Genomic DNA, 19,250 nt, shown 5'->3' with positions numbered 1-19,250 from the left:
ACACACACACACACACACTCACTCACACTCACACACACACACACTCACACACACACACTCACACTCACACACACACTCACATACACACTCACACTCACTCACACACTCACACTCACACACACACAGATGATGAAGATGCATAAGGTAGGGGTACAGAGTAGAATAACATATGAAGAGCAAACATTTGGGCCAGGAACATGGCTCAGTCAGTGAATTGCCTCTCCTGTGGTCACGGGGATCTGAGTTTGGATCACTAGCACCCATGTAAAAGCCCTGTGTGGAGGGGTGCATGTATAACTTCAGCATTGTGTTGAGGGGGGACAGAGACAAGTGTATCCGTGGAGACAACTGGCCAGCTAGCCTTGCCAATCACTAGCTCCAGGCAGATGCAGTAAGAGATAGTATTCAACATATATGGTGGAGAGTGGTGAGCTGTGGCCTCCGGTGCACATGAATGCATGTGCATGCACACCCACAAGCACATATGCACACATGTGGAGACATATTCACTTCCACACAGGTGTATACCCTCACCAATACATACATATTCCCTGCCCCCATTCAAATACACAAAAAAAGAAAAAAGAAAAAAGCTAACACTCAAAATGTTGATTTCAAACTAGATAAATGACATTAGTGCACACTCTAAACCCTACAGAGAAGACAAAACAACTCTGGCCTAGAAGGAAAACAGAACAAAGCATATCCCAGAAAAGCTGCAGAAGTCTTAAGACAAAAATCATAAAAAACAACCAAATGAATTGGATCACAGAAGGCAGCCACACTAACCACACATAGCCACAGGAGCACTGGGAGCCAGGCCCACAGTGTATCAGAAAAAGCAAACTCCAAACCCTACCAACTTTAACTTAGTTCATATTTGGCAAAAATACCTTTCAATATCTATTTTAAAAGAAAACACTAAGAGCATAGTGGAAGTAGACTTTTTCTTTAAACTATTATGAGGAACCTTCTTTATGCACAGGAATATCAGAGTAGGAAGGAAGAAATTAAAGAACGAGAAGAATGTGCATTTATGGTAAATTTAGGTTAATATTGACCATATAAAATAATAGCAATAGTGTGAAAGTAGTTTTCAATGTATAGAGAATAATATAAATAATTCAGCATAAATGATAAACTATATTTAGGGGTTGTGTCTATACTTCTAGATTCCTAGGATGCTGATGAAAGAGAATTTGAGCTCATATGTTCAAAGCCAGTTGGTATGACATATTGAAACTAGAGTTCTAAATAAATAAAAGTGAATAATAATAATAATAATAATAATAAATAATAATAAAGAAGTCATAGCATATGGAATGGAGTTTAATGTTCTAGTGGGATCCAGGCATACATCAGTCTCTAGCATTTCATTTCCTTAGAGAAAAATTCCAAGGTCCTTGCATTGTCTGGGAAGATAAGGCATAGATTAGTGCTGAAATCTAAGGTCTAGAAGAACAGAACAATGCTTTAGCAGCTTCTATATTGAACCAAAGAACAACAAAGAATGTACAATCAACCCAAAGAAAGCACAAAGGAGAGAAGAGATCAAGATACAAGAAGCATGAGAAGCAATAAAATGGGAAGTGAAAGATATTTAAGTGATTTACTTTAAATGTAAATTAAGTGGTTTAGTTAAGAGACAACAGTGGTAAGTCTATGTTGAAAATGTGTAATATTTAAAGGAAACAGACTTTGATAAGAAAAAGATATTCAATTAGTTTGATTACAAAGTGTCCCTCACAGACTAATGTGTTAAACACTTGGTCCTTAGCTGTTGGCTCTATTTGGGGAAGTTCTGGAAACTTTGGAAGGTGGGCCAAGCTGGAGTAAACATGTCAGTGGGGTGTAGTTGTGGGGACTGTTATCTTATCTACCCCCCTCTCTACTGGTTGTCTGTTCAGAAGTGAAGTAAAGTCTCACCATGTGCCACCCACCCCCACAGACATGATGTAGTGACAGGCATCCATGCTAGAGAGACAAGGAGTGAAACCCCTGAAGCCATCAGCACAAATCTATCTTCCCACCATTCAGCTGCCTCTTAGGTGCTCAGCTGCCACAGTGAAAAAAAAAAAAAAAAACTGACTGCTGGCCAGGGCCATGCCATCTTGTATTTTGGTTGAACTATGTCAGCTGCAGTAACAATAGTCAATTGGTTTCCAGAGTACAGTGAACGTGTTTCTCTAGGTTCTTGTCTCCCTGTCCCATTGGCCCCAAGTCTTCACCAACCAGGAAATATGTTTATCAATTATGTGGTACTCACTTGATCCCCACCAAATCCAAACTTGGGTTAAAAAGAAAAACACTTCAAACTACCCCTTACTCTTTCTCAAAAATATACAAGTTACCTTACTCCTTTAAACAGCTGCATCTGTCCTCAGTGTCCAGCTGTGCTGCCGTCTGTTTGTTCACCTATGATTTCAATAACTCCTCTAATCTTGAATACAAAGAACAATCTGCCTTCCTGTCTCTTAAACTCCAAAGAGGAAATGGTTCACTGGCTAACTTATGCAAACACTAACAATAGAGATAGATGTAGCTATATTAATACTAAGCAAAAATAACTTTTCCTATCCTAGAAATAAACATTTTATGAGAAAAACATTCAGTGCACTAGAAAATATAAAAATCTAATATTTGGATGAGCTCAGTAGCATTCACTCAAAATGAAATTACAAAAATAGAAAGAAATTAAAGGAGAATTGTGAATGCAAGATAAGAAGATTATCTTGTGCTCTCAGTGATTAATAATTAGCAAAGATAATTAATAACTGTTAAATAATAAACTAGCATGTTAATAAAGAGTCTACCTGATACAGAAACTTCAAAGGGGGAAGAAAATAATCAGGGGAGGAAGAGGGAGGGAGCAACTTCAGTGGGAGAGAGAAGGGGGAGGGGAAAAGGGGAACAGGATCAGGTATGGGGGGATGGACAGGAGAGAAACCCAGAGGGCCAGCAGAATGAATGGAAATAAGCAGCCTCAGAAGGTGGGAGGGGCAGAGACCCTCTAGAAAGTACCAGAGATCAGGGAGGCCAGAGACTCTTAGGACTCAATGGGACGGACTTTAGATGAAAAGCACAACAGTGGGAAGAAGGAACTCAAAGAGTCCACCTCCAATAGATAGACAGGGCCTCAAGCAGAGGGACAGTGTTACTAACCCACAATCAAAATTCTGACCAAGAAGTGTACCTGTTTAAAAGAACTGCAGAAGCAAAAATGGGGAAGAGACTAAGGGAAAGACAGTCCAGTGACTGGCCCAATTGGAGATCCATCTCATGGGGGCAAACCAAGGCCTGTGATGCTATTCTGTTCTTTACAGACAGGAGTCTAGCATGGCTATCCTCCAAGAGGCCCAACCAACAGCTGACTGACATAGACGCAGATTCTTAAACCCAACTATTGGACTGAAGTTGGGGACTCCTATGGTTGAATTAGGGCAAGGATGGAAGAAGTGGAAGAGGAGGGCAACCACATAAGAGCACTAACAGTCTCAACTAACCAGGACCCCTGGGAGTTCCCAGACACTGAGCCACCAACCAGGCAGCATACATGAGCTGGTCTGAGTCCCATAACACATATATAGCAGAGGACTGCCTGCTCTGGCCTCAGTGGGAAAAGATGCACCAAATTCTTGAAAAATGTAAGGTCCCAGGGAGGGGGAAGGCCTGGGGATGAAGGAGCATCCTCTCAGAAACAGGGGCAGGAGGAATGGGATTGTAAGACCCCCAAAGCTGGGCCACTGCTCAAGTCCCAGAATGAGCTGACTGGCACCCCAATGACTCAAGAGAGAAAACCACACCTGATGCAAACTGCAAGAGGTTTTATTATTAGCTATCAGAGGACGAACTCCTCCAGCTGTGCAGGGCACAGTAGGGGGCTTTTAACAGCTAGCTGAGGAATTGGGAGGAGTTGGGAGGAGATTTGGGAGGAGAGTTGACTACAGCTTCCTTCTGGGGGGTGGGGGGATGAGCTGCAGCTCCTCTCCAGCGTCTATCTCTATCTCGTCTATCTCTGTGTCCTTGTAGGTCTTCCTACAATTATCGCATCTCTGGCTGTAAGGCACAGAAACAAAAAGGCTTTTTGCTGGCTATAGAGAACAAAGAGCTTCTTTCTGGCTGTATTTTTAGAGATCAGGGAAAACAAGCTTGGGGAACATCCAAGTCATCTCCCTGGCCTGTAATCTAGTATTTCAAAAACTCTATTTGATATCTAGAACTATACAACTACAATCATATCCATATCAGCCCACTTGTGCTGTACTCTTTGTGGTGGCTGGTATGAAGATAGCCACCATAGGCCCATATAATTGAATGTTCAGTCCACAGTTCGTAGAACTGGGAAGGATTAACTGTGGTCTCATTGGAGGAGGTGTGTGAATAGGTGTGTGACACTGAGGTTTCAAAAGTCAAGGCCACTGCAGTTCTCTCTCTCTCTCTCTCTCTCTCTCTCTCTCTCTCTCTCTCTCTCTCTCTCTCTCTGTTTCTCTCTCTCTCTATCTCTCTGCCCCACGATTATTGCCTCAATATGTAAGCTCTCAGCTACTGTTCCTGCCTGTCTACTGCCATGCTCCCCTCTGTGATGGTCAAGGACTCACTCTCTGAAACCTTAAGCAAGTCCCCAATTAAATGCTTGCTTTCTTATACAAATTGCTTTGGTCCTGGTATCTCTTCACAGCTATAGAAGAGGAACTAAGACGTCTTCTTTCTTGTGAAAGAAAGCAAGTGCTGCTAATAGTTGTGTAACTTTGAAAAGGCCAAGAATATCCAAGACTAACAAGAAGACAAATTAGGTAAGAGGACACACTGAGGCAAAAACCTTCTAGGCTAATGGTGCAGAAATGAGCCAGGACAGTTTACATGTAGGGATGGTCAGAAGTGGATAGAACAAAGAGCCTAAAAGTCACCCTGCACATTATGAGCCCTGCTTTCTGATGAGGAAGACCATCGATCCATTTCCCAGAGCAGCCTCTCTATGCCTCTAATCCCAGTGCAATCCCAGTTACCCCAGATGCATGGCTCCACATCACAGAATCAACTGGAAATAAAACATATTTTTTAATTTGTGTCTGTATTGAGGAAAAACAGATATTTAGTTCTTGTTTTAATTCCCCAGTCAGTAAAGAATAATGATTCATGTTGTTTGTACATTGTATCAAGCATTGTGAGTCATTTAACAATAACTCAACATCTTATAGAGGAGGATATGTATAATTATACAAATGTTGTGATCTAAGGTACTTTAGGTTCTCCTCTTTACATCCATGGGGGACAGGAGGATGACCACAGGGAGTATAGAATCATATCTTTACAAACACCCCGGGACATCTTTCCCAATGCCACCTTTTACTCTCCATGTTCAATTGATTTGGATTAGAAACCACTGGTCACATACTGACAATAGATGGACGCTTTCTAGGGCAGAAGGTGAAAGGAAGCAATTTCCCATCTGTTGTATTATAACATTTAGGAACCTATGTGAGAAAAGATGAAACTGACTTTTTCCTTCCACCCTGTGCACAAATTTACAACAGCTCAGCTGTTTATCAGCAGTGTTTATCAGCTATAAGAATTTCCTGTTGGATTGTTAAGATCTTTTTTTTTATACTACAATATCATCTGCAAGTAAAGATAGTTTGGCTTTTTCCTTCCTACTTGTATACACTTAATCTCCTCCAGTTATCTTATTGTCCTAGCTAAGAATTCAAGTACTATATTGAATAGGTATGGAGAAAGTGAACAACCCTGTCATGCTCCTGATTTTAGTGAATTGTCTTGAGTTTCTCCCCCATTTAGGTTGACATGGAAATTTCTGGTGTCTTTGGAGACTCGGTTGTGTCATGTGATGTTCTTCTGGAAGCTGTTTTATGAGAGGATGTTTGGCTGAAGCAGACATGTAAAAGGATGTTTGACGGAGAACAGAGACATGGTGTTTTTCTGGAAGATGCCTTGGGGAAAGGCATGTGAGATTTTGCTGGATAGGACTCTTGAGAGGCCATGTCGTGTTTGGAAAGTAAACAAGTATAACCCAACAATCAGTGGACAATGCTCTTGTACTGGTTCACCTTGTATTGTTTTGCTGTCTTCACTGGAAACACTCTTGCATTGGTTGACTTTGTTTCGTTAGCTGACCTTTGCTTGTCCTGACTTTGTAGAGAGAAATGCACCAAAGAACTTCTGATGATAGTCCTTCTGCTTCTTACTGCTTCCACTGACCTCTGCTGATTTGGTGGAGCCTTGTTGTTGGATCAAGCCACTCCTGCTAGTTGTGTTTGGTGACAGTGTTGAACTGGACTCCTGTTTTCCTGACAATGAAGATTGGAATCACCCCAAAGAACTACTTCTAAGCAGGACCACTACCCCCATTTCCTATTAACCTTTCCTTCCCCCAACTTTTGGTAGGTGGGCTAGAAGGGAGGTTGAAGCACTAAAATACACTAATTAAAGTAGGTTTTGAAAAAATCTAAGCCTACAATGTTAACTATGTGCTCCCTGTACTGTGCCTTTATTATGTTGAGATATATCCCAATTATCCATATCTAACCAGGACTTTTATCATGATGGGGTGCTGAATTGTGTCAGAGGCCCTTTCTGTCTCTAGTGAGATGATCATGTGATTTTTTCATTCTGTTCATATGGTGCATTTCATTTATTAATTTATGTATATTGAATTCATCCCTGGGATGAAGCCAATTTGATCATAGTGAATGATCTTTTTAATGTGTTCTTGGATTTGGTTTGTGATTATTTTATTAGGAATTTTGTTCTGTAATTTTCTTCCTTTTTATGACCAATATATGGTTTAGATATTAGGCTAATTCTGGATTGATAAAAAGAATTGGGCAGTATTCTTTCTGTACCAGTTTTGTAGAATAACTTGAGGAATATTGGCATTCATTCTACTTCGAAATTCTGCTTTAAAAACCATCTGGTCCTGGAATCTTTTGGCCGTTAGATTTTAATTACTACTTATATGTTCCTAGGGATTATATTTCTGTTGAAATTGCTTATATGATCTTGATTTGACTTAGGTACGTGGTATATGTCAAGAAAATGTTCGATTTCTTTTAGATTTTCTAAGTTGGTGGTATATAAGTTCTCAAAATACATCCTTTTGATTCTCTCGGTTTTTGTGGTGGCTATTATATCCCTCTTTTGTTCTTTAATTTTGTTAATTTGAATCTCCACTCTTCATGTTTAAGGGTTTGGCAATTTTATTGATTTTCTTGAAGAACCACTCTTATTTCCACCAAAAGTTTATTTCTTGACATCTACTCCCAAAAGGGTATGATTTCTTCTTTTTGTTCAAGATCTTCCAAGTTTGACATTAAGCTATTAGTAGGTGAACTGCCCAATTATTTTTTAATTTAGACACTTGGTGCTATGAACTTGCCTCTTAGAACAACCTTTGGTGTGTCCCAAAAGTTTGGGTCTGAGTCTTTTCATTTTCATTCAATTCTGAAAAGTTCTTAATTTCTTTCCTAATCTGTCTTGACTCAATTTTCATTCACTAGTGTATAGCTGTTTAGTTTCACTAAGTTCATAAACTTTCTGCTATTTCTGTTGTTTTTTTATAGTCAGCTTTAATCCACAGTGGTCAGACAGGGTACATGTTGTTATTGCACTTTTTTGTATCAGGTGAGACTTGTTTTGTGTCCAGTTCTATGGTCAATTTTGCAGAAACTTTCATGAGGTGCCTTAATAGTCACTTTACATGTAGTATTGTATACAGTGTTGGGTGTTTTACTTAGCTGTATAGAAGAATGAAATTATGTATTTTGTAGGACAGTAAAAAGAACTGGAGATCATCATGCTAAGTAAAATAAATCAGGCTCAGGAAGGCAAATTGTGGGGACACTTGGAATCAGACGAAGACACCTCAAGACCAAGTTCTCTACACAAAGGAGATTTATTTGCCAGGGAAAACAGGCCAGAGAATAAGAGACAAAGACGGGAGCTAGAAGACTAAGAAGAGTAGGAAAGGAGCAAGGGGAAAGGGAACAAAGTACTGCCTCTGGATAGAGAGGAGGCAGACATGGCCCACAGGCAGATGGTAGTTTATACAATCAAAGGTGAAACTCCGTGTAAGGATGAGCTGTTTAATTTTGATTGGGCATGTTAAATAGATTAACTGTAAGGGGGTTTTTGACTGATGAACTTCAATACTTTGATAGCCCCAGAAGGAGGAAGTGGCCAAATAAAGGAATAGACCTTAGCAACCAGCTTTAGGAATATAATCTAACAGGATTTACCCAAGGAGAGGGAATTGTGGAGAAGGGCAAGGCCTGCCAGAGCCATGCTTGTCTTTCTCAGGACAGCTAGAGTCCCTTCACTCACATAGCATTTTTCCTTGATGTGGAACCCAGATTTATTTTAAACATATAAAAAGTATAAAGGGCACCAATACAACCACAAAACTTTAGACCCAAAATTTATCCTGTCTACAAGAAATGCAGAGATGGGGGTGGAGCAAAGATTGAGGGAATGGCCAACCAATAACTGGTCCAACTTGAGGCCAATCCCATTTTCAATTACCAATATCTGACACTATTAATGATACTCTGTTCTGCTTGCAGACAGGAGCCTAGCATAACTGTCCTCTGAGAGGCTCTACCCAGAAGCTGACCAAAAATAGATGCTGAGACTCACAGCCAAACACAAGATGAAGCTTGGGGACTCTTATGGAAGAGCTGGGGAAAGGATTGAGAGCCCTAAATAGGATAGGAACTCCGCAGAAGGACCAACAAAGTCAACTAACCTGGATCCTTGGGGCCCTCAGAGACTGAACCACCAACCAAAGAGCATACATGGGCACCCTGCACACAGGTAGCAGATGTATAGCTTGTTCCGCAATAGGAGAAAGAGGGCTATTGCTAATGCTGTTCCCTATCTGTAGAGTTCCCTTAAGTAGGATGTATTGTCTGGCTTCAGTGGGAGAGGATGCTCCTGGACCTGCAGGGGGGGGGGGGGAAGTTCTTCACATTCTCAAAGGAGAAAGGGAACAAGGGATGGAGTGTGGGGAAAGGGACTGTGTAACAGGGTGGGGGGATAGGGAACCAGGAAGGAGGGCAGCAATCTGGAGGGAAATTGAAAAAAAACATAAAATTGTGACTATTGAAGAGGAGGACCCATGGTTCTCACTTAGGAGAACAAGAGACAGTAAAGCAGGAGTCAATCTGAGCAAAGTGTGATAATATATATGCATGAAGATGGAATAAAGTCACTATTTTGCATTATATAGGCTAAGTTTAAAAGTTTACAAACCAGTGTTGGAGGCTAGCCTGATCTGCAGATGGAGAACCAGAACAGCCAGAGAGAGTTTAAATTGTTATCACATTTCACTATATCATAAAGCACTTTCCTGAGATTTATAATTCCGTATCGATTTAACGTGTCACAAGTCACCCCAAGACAGTTTCTAAACTGAGTGGGAGGAGAACAAACTAATTCAAAATGCTTTCAAAGTGTAAAGCAGAGGCTCTCATGGTATCTGTGAGAATCCAGAGCACTGGATAGGCAGCACGTGTGAAGATCAGGACAGGCTAAAAGTAAATCACTTCTGCTCTCAAGGGTGGGGCAGCAGCAATAACTGAGTGCAGGAGTCTCCCTCTTCGTGACTTCAGTTGCTCATGGTAATCCGTGCTCCTAAAATAGAAATGGAAATGTTCAGTAATCCCACAGATAATACACTCATACAGACTGTGGCAGAATGCACAGGTCCTGCCCAGCCCAAGCCATACAGGCTCCCAGCACTGAGAAAGGGAAGTAGACAAGGTCTCCTCCCATCCTTCACCAAGGAGCTGTCTCCAACTGACAACTGCTTGCAAAGGAGAAATCAGTTTGCTCCCATGGAATCTTACTCGGTGCATTAGCCACACTTAATGCCACTTAAGGGTAGGTTCTGTGCCCAGCAGTAGATGGCCAACACAAAACGAACTTGGTGGTATTTTTGTAAACGTTTGTCTCATGTGGCTTTATTAGTTTTGGTTTTCTTATCTTATTGGCCTTTTACTTATGGTTTCCAATTTTGTGATTATCTCTGACTATGTTTCTTGTGGGTTTTTTTTTTTCTTTTTAAATTTCTAGTTTATTGGATGCTTTGTTTTCTATAGAGAGAGAATGGTATGATGGTAAGTGGGTGAGGGAGGATCTAAGGGGATTTGAGGGAGGGGAAACCCAAATTAGAATATATTGTACTGAAATATTATTTTCAGCATAAGCCATGGAAAGCAAGCCAGTAAGCGACACTCCTGCATGGCCTCTGATTCAGTTCCTGCCTTGAGCTCCTGCCCCTACTTCCCCAAGTGGTTACCTGTGGCCTGAGTAGGAACTGAAATCAACCTGCTCTTTCCTCTCCAAGTTGCTTTCGTCATGGCATGTGGTTTTATCACAGCAGTAGAAACCCTGACTAAGACAGAGGGAGTGGATGGGCTGCCGCTCTCATCTCTTCTGCTTCATGAGGGCGAGCCTCATCTCCCAGAAACCTCAGCAAGCAGGCACCATCTTGGAAGCAGAGAGAAGCCTTCACTAAACACAGAACTTCCCACCTTGAACTCAAGCTTTCAGTCTCAAAAAGTGAAACAATCTTGTAAATAAACTTCTCAGTTTCACTATTGAGTTATAACACCACAAAGTAAGATATCAGCATCATGTTTTCACTGTGACTACACAACCACCCCAGCCGTGACAGTGGCTTCTACTGAGAGTGGTAACAGAGATTGGCAGCATTTGAGATTTCTATTGTTGGGGCTTTAAGGATGATACTGGTGATAGATCATAATGGGGAGCTGATACGCTCTTCTGAGAGAGATCTTACCTGGCTTAGATCTGCATGTTGGCGGAAACATGGGTGGTAAAGCCAATTCTGAGTGTATCTAAGATTGAAATGAGGAACAAGGTGTGAGAAACCCAAAGAAAGACTGGTGTCCCACAAAGTGACAGTGACTTGGCAGAGTTATGCCTATACCCTGATGCTTTCTGGGTGAAGGACTGTAAAAGCAAGGAACTAGAATATTTGGGGAAAATGAAAAAATTTTTAAAAAATCTCTGTGGAAATTGTTGACAGTGCACTATTGCTTGACATACAAAAAAAAAAGCAAAAGTTAAAGACAATTTATAATCAAGAGAGAAGCCAGGTGTGGAGGCACATACTAGACTTTCATCCCAGTGACATGGGAGTCTGACACAGGAAGATGGCCATTTACAAGTCATTTTGAACAATTTAGTGCTTTCCAACAGATAAAAACAGTGATGGGATGTGTGGGCATAATCCTCCATGAGAGAGGGGGGGGAAGGGGGGAGAGAGGGAGGGAGGGAGGGAGGGAGGGAGGGAGGGAGGGAGGGAGGGAGGGAGGGAGGGAGGGAGGATAAAACTTAAAAATTTTGGAAATCCCCAAAGAAAGAAACCCATGCTCAGGAAAGAATATGTAGGCGGTGACAAAAGTAAGCTTTGATAAAGAGATTAATGTGACAAGAAGCCAGAGGCTATTCATTACTGCAAGCCAGAGTGAGTCAAAGTCATCAAGGGATTATCCCAATTGTCATGCCTGTCACACACCAGAAGGCCTCAGACACAAGAGTTTCAAGGGAGGGATCCAGGAAAGGACCCAGTGCACTATGGGACTGGGGACACCACAACTGCTCCCACGTTGTAATATGGCACTCTTTGGTTCTGCTGTCCCTCTAGAAGGCCTTGATGTTGTATCAAGATGTCTCAGGCCAGCTGGTTCTGAGGTGGTACAGTGTGGCACATTCTCCTGGATTTAAAGGGATGCATTTATGAGGTAGGTTATGAGGCTTAATAACTATGAATTCTCCATTTTCAAGATTCGGCATCTGAAATAACCTTTGTTTGGACAGGTTCCCAGGAAGTGGAAGGTATCAAGGAATCACAGTAAAAAAGGAGAAAAGTGAGAAAGGGAACAGGTGTGTCTCTTCTGATATCTTCCTGTCTTGTAAAAACAGAGACTAGAGGAAGACTGCTGAATCCCTTCAGGACACTGTTTCTCAGTGCTAAAGGCGGGGCCTCCTCCAAGATTTCAAATCCAAGATGCTGACAACTAAGGAACAGTAGCAACCTGAGAAAGCCACAGGCACCAGACTCCTCCTGGCCCTTAAGAGCTGCGGCGTGCGCGCCACCTAGTGGTCATGAGGATGATATTCTCGTGCTCCACCCTGAGAATCTTGAGTTCTTAATCACTTCTCCAAGCGCCAACCTCCCAAGCACCACACACGATGTTTCTATCTTCTGATACCTCACAGCGGGCATTATATTCAACACTTGAGTGCTCAGGGGACAAGCTCAAACCATATCCTAACTATAGCAGACATGAGTTCTGGGAGAGCAGGGATGGTGGCTGGGATACTGAGGTTTGGATGTGTTGTTCCTAAACTGCATATGAGAGTTAATTCTCTAAAAGTATTAAAACAGTCCTTATGTGTGGGGTTGGGACCTTATAAAAGATGCATTTAACTCTTTTATGAGTCTACTTTCCATCTTTGAAGGCACAGCAACAAGGTATCTTTGTTTGTTTGTTTTTGTTTTAACATTCGTGTGTGCACAGGCATGGCTGTGCATGCCGGGGCCGGGGCACCTGCACAGATGTCAGAGGACAGTTTTCTGGAGTCAGTTCATTTAGTCTACTGTGTGGGTCCCAAGCTTCAAACCCTGGTGTTCAGGCTTAGTGACCAGTACCTTGACCCACAGGACCATCTCACTGTCTTCACAGGACACCATTTTGAGAGCAGACAGCAAACCTGCTGGCAACTTGAACTTCTCAGCTTTCAGACCTACAAGGCAATTTCAGCTTTCACACCTAAGGCAATTTTTCATTGTTATAATCCTCCCATTCTTGGTTACTTTGATATTGAGCACAATTAGTGTAAATAGACAAACACAACAGAATTCAGTTGCAGAATGAAATGATACATTAAAACTTGGGCCCAGGTGACATACCCAATGGATCAGCAAGCTCTACAAGTTAACGGCTAGCTTACCAGCAAGTCACCAGAGTGACCTCTAGTGGATGCTCCAGCCCACTGTGGCTAAGGGTCCAGGATTCAGAGGTGTGGCCACTGATGGCTCTATAAAACTGCAATCATGAAGGTGCACTGAACATCGCTGCCATCTGGACACTCAATGGCAATCTTCTGACCTAGATTGGAAATGATGTATACAATAGGCTCTGCATCTTTAGGGTCTGCTGGCCACCTCTGCCACCACATCCAGCCACATTTTTACTTACTATGGTGTCATTGCTGATACCCTGGACACCTGGTCAGTGTGGCAGCTGAATGAATGGACTGTCTAAGGATCCCTGTGGGGGAACAAGGACCATGGAAACAGCTGCTGCTCAATGGGGGCATAATCAAGTCATCTATGGGAAGGTTGGGACTTCATGACCAGACTTATAAGAACTATTCTGTGTTTGTTTAGATCTCCGAGAGGACTTCTTTCACTAGGAATAAGAGTTATCCTTCCATACCCAAGCAACATGACAATAAATGCGCTCCCAGGAGACAGGTTAAGTCTGCACATCCTGCCACTCTCAGATCAATGGACTTAGTGAAGGGTGGGTCATGGCTCCAGTGGGAACGGAAGATGGGACATCAAATGACCTGCTAGTGGGATGACACCATCTGACTAGGGCACATGCACATCAAACCCTGCACCTCCAGCAAAAGGAAGTGCCCTGCAGCAGTGCTGAGGAACACTGAGCTTGGCTGTAGAGCTGGACAGGACAGCTTCCTGACTACTATATAATTTCATATATATACATATATATACATGTATGTATATATATGAAATTGGAAGAAAAAATACATATAAAATAGCTTTGATCTTAGGTAAGCACCAACAGAAAGTGTCAGAAAAAAATCATTTCAGAGTATTGTTGTTCCTTGCTTTGGGCTTGAGCTGGGGATGGAACCCAAGGCCTCACGGGTGTGGCAGGCATCTACATTCCCAAGGTGGTGCACCTCTTGTCCCAAGTCTTTAACTGCAGTGTTTGGATGCGTATTTTCATCCTTTTGACATCCTGTCATTGAGGGGGTTCCCCAGTCTTGTTGAAATAGCAGTGAAGTTGCCAAATCTATCAAATCATGACAACTAACTACGTCAACTGGAAACTGTATTTCCTTTCTGTTTTCATTTCCTTTGCTTCTTTTTTGTTTGCTTGTTTGTTTTAAGACTATGGTCCTTTTCCTGTGTGGTGAGTGGTGAGTGTGCACACCTAGTTTATGTGCACATATGTAGGCAGGTGCACAGATACATGTGCATAAAGAACCCAGGGGTCAACATTGTGAGTCTCCCGCTATCATTCTCCACCTTATTTTTTGAGACAGGTTCTCTCAGAGACCCAGGAGCCCCCTGAGTGAGCAAGACTAGCTGGTCATCGAGATCCTCTTAGGGAATGCTTGTCCCCACCCCCATCCCCACTCCAGCACTAAGATTACAGAGGCTCAGAGATCCAAACTCAGGTCCCCGTGGTTGGATGGTAAATGAGGCACCAACTGACCCATCTCTCCATCCTCCTTTCTCTTATCCTCAGAAATAATTTCCCACATTAACAAATAATAGTACTCTTACTTTGTCATTCAGAAGAAAGACAAGAAGCACTGGAAGACTGTGTCTTTACAGATCCAGACACTTCAAGGTAATAAAGCCAAGTCCCTCAAGGTCATGATGGCCTGTGCTAATCTAATCAATTCCAATTTTCATTTGATGGGGTAGGGATGTGTCCAACGTTTTAGTCTAATAACTGAGAAAGGTGACTTGAAGATCTCTCCAACCTGTCTAAGGCTGGAAGGGTCCCTGAGCTATCCTTGGCATCCAAAAGGCAGAACAGTCAAGCGTGTTGCTTGTAACTGGCACTCTGCAACCTTATCCAAGGGGCCACAACAGTGTTTCACCACCCCTACCTACACACCTCACAGAAAGGATCTCTAGTGGTTTGTTTGTTTGTTTGTTTGTTCATTTGTTTTTGCACTGATTCCATAGAATTCAAAAGGGAATCATTTGACCTATAAGAGAGTTTGTTTCATCTGAAAAAGAAATAATGTCCTCTGCTTAGAGAAGCAGAGAAAGGCCTGGAACCAAGAAGAGCACTGGTCCCCTGGGAATGCCTGCAATCTTCTGCTTTTCTTTTGCCAGCTTTGCAAGCTTGGTTTTCAACCAGGCAAGGAGACTCTCTAGCCAGCTTGTGCTTGCCAGGACAGTCCCTGTTCTGCATACTATAAAGGCTACAGCTGGCCCTGGGAGCTTCTTCCTAGGTCTGCAGCAAGTGGACTTAGACTGACAATGTAGGAGGTAAGGCACTTGGGTGGTAGGATGTGGGCAGACCTCTCTGCATTGCCTCCGGGAACCTGCATGCTTCCCAAGGCTCACATACACACACTCATGCAGCTGGCAGCCCTAAAAGCCTCTGTGCATCCAGGCTACACCCCAAGCCATGCCCTTCCTCATGTCTGGCCCCAGCTTTGTGTGCCTGGAGAGGTATTCTTGCCCTCCTGTGAAAAGCAAGGCTGAGTGCGAATTCCAAACTGTAGGGTCCTAGCGATGGGTAGCAACATTGAGGCAGGTGGCCTTGCAGGTTTTGTAGCTGGCAATACTGATCTCCCCTCTGTTGCAGACTTCACCATGGAGCAGCTGAGTTCAGCCAACACCCTCTTCGCCTTGGAGCTGTTCCACACCCTGAATGAAAGCAGCCCCACGGGAAATGTCTTCTTCTCTCCCTTCAGCATTTCTTCTGCCTTGGCCATTAATCTTTCTGGGGGCCAAAGGCAGCACTGCAGCCCAACTCTCTAAGGTTAGCAGAAGCAAAACTGACCAGCTCTCCCTGCCGTCCCCATGCTAGCATGGTGCAGTCAGACATTCAGAACCACTCCGTCCCAAACAATCAGTTGTTGGTTCACTAGCAGCTTTAACTGAGCACAGGGCAGTGTGGGGAACTGCTTAGTTGGGGAAACAGAGTGAAAAAGACAATGACAATACCTGCAGGCTTTGAGCTCCCATTCCCATTCCCAGGAGTGAATCTGACAGCTTTATCCTGGAAGCCCCGTACCTCCCCAGAGCTAGCTGTTTCCCGTTTTCCTTTTGCATTTACAATCATGACTCATAAACCATGCCTGTAATACAGTATCACCTTCAGATCTTTCTTAATGGGTGTGGAGGGGATTTCTGCTCCTGGTGTTCCCTAATTCTGAGAGGGGGAATTCTGCCACCTTTGGAAGTCTAGACAGGAGTGGGCAAAGTGTTTCCTAACTGAGTTGCCTGGCTACTCTGCACCTTCTGCTCGGTGCTTCTCACAGGTAATATCTGAATGCTGCTTGGACACATGGCACATACACAAAGCAAAATAGATGTGAAAAGCCACTTGCAGCATATTCAACATCTGCTGATTTATGATAATGTTAATGTACGAGTCAAAGAGCATTAGTAACTTTTGTGTTAACCCCAGAAACTGTAAATAAAGGATTACACTCGCCACTACTACACTGTAACCTTAAAAAATAGGACAGTAAATTTAGTGTTATTTATTTTATAACACAATACAGAGTATACAGGTTAAGTTTTAAATGAACTGTTGTTTCACTTTTATAACTTTTTCTTTTGGGGATTTTTAGAAAACTTCTCTAAGGAATAGATATGATTCATGGTACTTCCTTTTTTAAAATCAGGAGTACTTGGCTTCAACCCAGAAAACGTACAGTGCTGACTTGGCCCTTGTGGATTTTCAGCATGCTTCTGAGGATGCAAGGAAGGAGATAAACCAGTGGGTCAAAGGTCAAGCAGAAGGTGAGAGGCTGAGCAGTGCTGGCTCTGTTGCTCAGTTCCCCTTCTGGAGCTCACCCTGACACAATCAGCTTGTGGACTAAAGGCTGATTTTGACTCACAGTGCTGGAGACTTAGGTTTATAAATGATTGGACTCATTCTTTTGGTCCCATGGCGACACTGCACCTGGTGTCAAGACAGCATGGCAGAGGAGGCCTGTTCACCTCACTGGTGAATAAAGAGAAAGAGGGAGAGACCAGTGTCTCACAACCGTTTTCCATAGCAGCACCCTTTCTCCAAGGTAGGTTTGATGGTGAAGACCTACAATCCCCGTACTTTGTAGGCACACAAAGGAGGATTGCTTTGGGAACACATGGCAAGAGCCCTGTCTCAAAATACAAATAAATAAAAAGAAAACTCAATCCCCAACGATCTATAGACTCCCATCTAGTTCCTAGGTTTTAAAGATTCCTCTGTCTTCCAGTGAAAGATGGACCAGAGTCCAAACCTTTAAGACACGGTCCTTTCGGGACTCCTCTGAACCACAGCAGAGCCATTGTACGCAGGTTCTCACTCCCTGCACTCTCTTACTTGCATCTCCTGTCTCCTTTCCACAGCTTCCCAAATCCTGACTTATGTGCACTGACATGTAGATGCTATTCCCTAGAATAAGGGACAATGTAAGATGCCAGAAACTTATTAGTGGAGAAATACAAACATGATTTAATGGAACCAGATGAGTACCTATGGATCCTCCTGAAGTACAATTGAAAGTTAAAACCAACATTAAAATGCAGAATAAAATTAATAAAATGCCTATCCAGAAGTGTTTGGTGCTCATGTGGAAAGAAAGAAATGAGAAACCTCATGGGACCATGAAGTCAGTATTTAGAAACTATTGCTGTCATAATATTTTTGGCCACCATCTTTTCCAGTAACTCAGAAGTAGTGAGTATCGAATGACTTACCCTCTGGAGTCAATTCAGCTGCCTAATGGATCTGTCCTCTGTCTTGTTTCTGTGTGAGTCAGCACCCAGGGAACCTGTCTGGAACGCTATCAGTTTCCAGAAGTGCATCAGGCTGTGCAGAGAGTGGCTTCTGTTTCCATAGACTCATCTATTGGATAAGTCTTCTTATCTCTTGGACATTTGTTCAAAGTGCTTTTCAAAAGAGCGGGCTTCTACTTGGCAGATTTGAAGACATTATTTACCAGTGACCAAAACATTTCCACTAAGGAATATTGTTTCTTTTTTTTTTTTTAAGAATGGCCATTCATAAACTAATGGTTAGAGTTTGCACAGGAAAATGGAGAGCTTTCCTGTTTAAACCTTCAAAGACATTTGACTGACTTTAATGATAATGTTCTGGTTCAAGGATGGAACTTAGGGTCTCAGGAGCACTAGGCACAAGCCTCTTTCATCTTACAAGTTGGCTTATTTAAAAAAAAAAAATGAACAAGTGAGTCTTTCCTAACTTAACACTAATTAAAACAAAATGAAGTGTAACTTCTATGTTATAGCTAAGAAGTTATTGATTTAAATTTGGAATTCCAATGTGGATCTTTAAAATAGCTTACCTTATCTTTTCAGGGAAATTCCAGACCTGTTGGCTGAGGATGTGGTGGACAGCATGACCAGACTTGAGGTAGTAAATGCCATCTAATTCAAGGGAATGTGGCAGAAAAAATTCATGACACTGGACATAACAGATGCTCCATTCCGACTGAGTAAGGTCAAGTGACACCATCATCCTGGGATGCTCTTGGCTGTATGTGTGTGAGTGCTGGGGATGTAGCACAGGGCCTCCCCTACGGTCAGCAAGGCCTTTACCACTGAGCCCTCTACCCCAAGACCTCAAATTCACCTCTGCTCTAAAAGACAAGAGAGAATAATTTCAGTGATGCTTTTTGTACCCATTCAGAAAGACACAAAAACAATGAAGATGATGTATCAAAAGAATAATCTTCCATTTGGCTAAATTCTAGACATGAAGTGTAAGGTGCTGGAGATGCCTTACCAGGGTGGAAAGCTTAGCATGGCCATCCTGCTGTCTGAAGACACTGAGGACAAGTCCACAGGTCTTGAGGAGGTAACTGGCTCTCAATGTCATGGTTTATGTTTCCTTTCAGTGTTCACTGAACCATAAACACTTGTTCATCCTCAGACTTTACCCAAAATCTGTTGCCACTACAAGCCCATTTTTGTCCATATTGTTCATCAGAAGATACTGGTCTGAGACCTCATGTCTATACTGTTGTTGTTGCTGTTGCTATCATTATTATTATTTATAATTCATACTGCCTGAGTACCTTGGGCTAGGGACACGTTCTGTCACTGAGCCACACTCCCAGTCCAGAAGTATTCATAATATTTGCTGCCTTCAGTGAAGCATTGTGATAGAGAACATCTAAAGATTTAATATAAAAGGTAACAGTGGTAAGTGATCCCTTACAGAAAGTCTCTTAATTAACTTTAAAGG

At 42.5% G+C, this 19,250-nt stretch overlaps 1 long non-coding RNA gene and 1 pseudogene across 2 annotated transcripts, besides 1 other annotated feature; one reads left to right on the top strand and one right to left on the bottom strand.

Annotated features, from left to right (window-relative positions):
• Positions 440 to 2,443: an enhancer, named in NCBI's record as "nonconserved acetylation island sequence M71 enhancer". NCBI's record gives its function as "enhancer in mouse EL4 T cells and human Jurkat T cells" and the evidence as "EXISTENCE:reporter gene assay evidence [ECO:0000049][PMID:17135569]".
• On the bottom strand, positions 7,896 to 13,755 carry Gm35899. Of its 2 annotated transcripts, XR_873210.1 has the most exons (4): positions 12,997 to 13,755; positions 12,695 to 12,789; positions 10,817 to 10,874; positions 7,896 to 9,645 (listed from the first exon to the last, which is right to left on the bottom strand). It is a non-coding gene; the product is annotated as a predicted gene, 35899 (long non-coding RNA). The 2 variants fall into 2 exon arrangements; XR_382172.2 differs by having other exon boundaries at positions 12,695 to 13,755.
• Positions 15,630 to 18,860, top strand: Serpinb1-ps1 (serine (or cysteine) peptidase inhibitor, clade B, member 1, pseudogene; annotated as a pseudogene).

The sequence above is a fragment of the Mus musculus genome, chromosome 13, assembly GCF_000001635.26.
Source record: "Mus musculus strain C57BL/6J chromosome 13, GRCm38.p6 C57BL/6J".
NCBI classification, from domain to species: Eukaryota; Metazoa; Chordata; class Mammalia; order Rodentia; family Muridae; genus Mus; species Mus musculus.
This window is presented reverse-complemented; position numbering and strand designations above follow the sequence as displayed.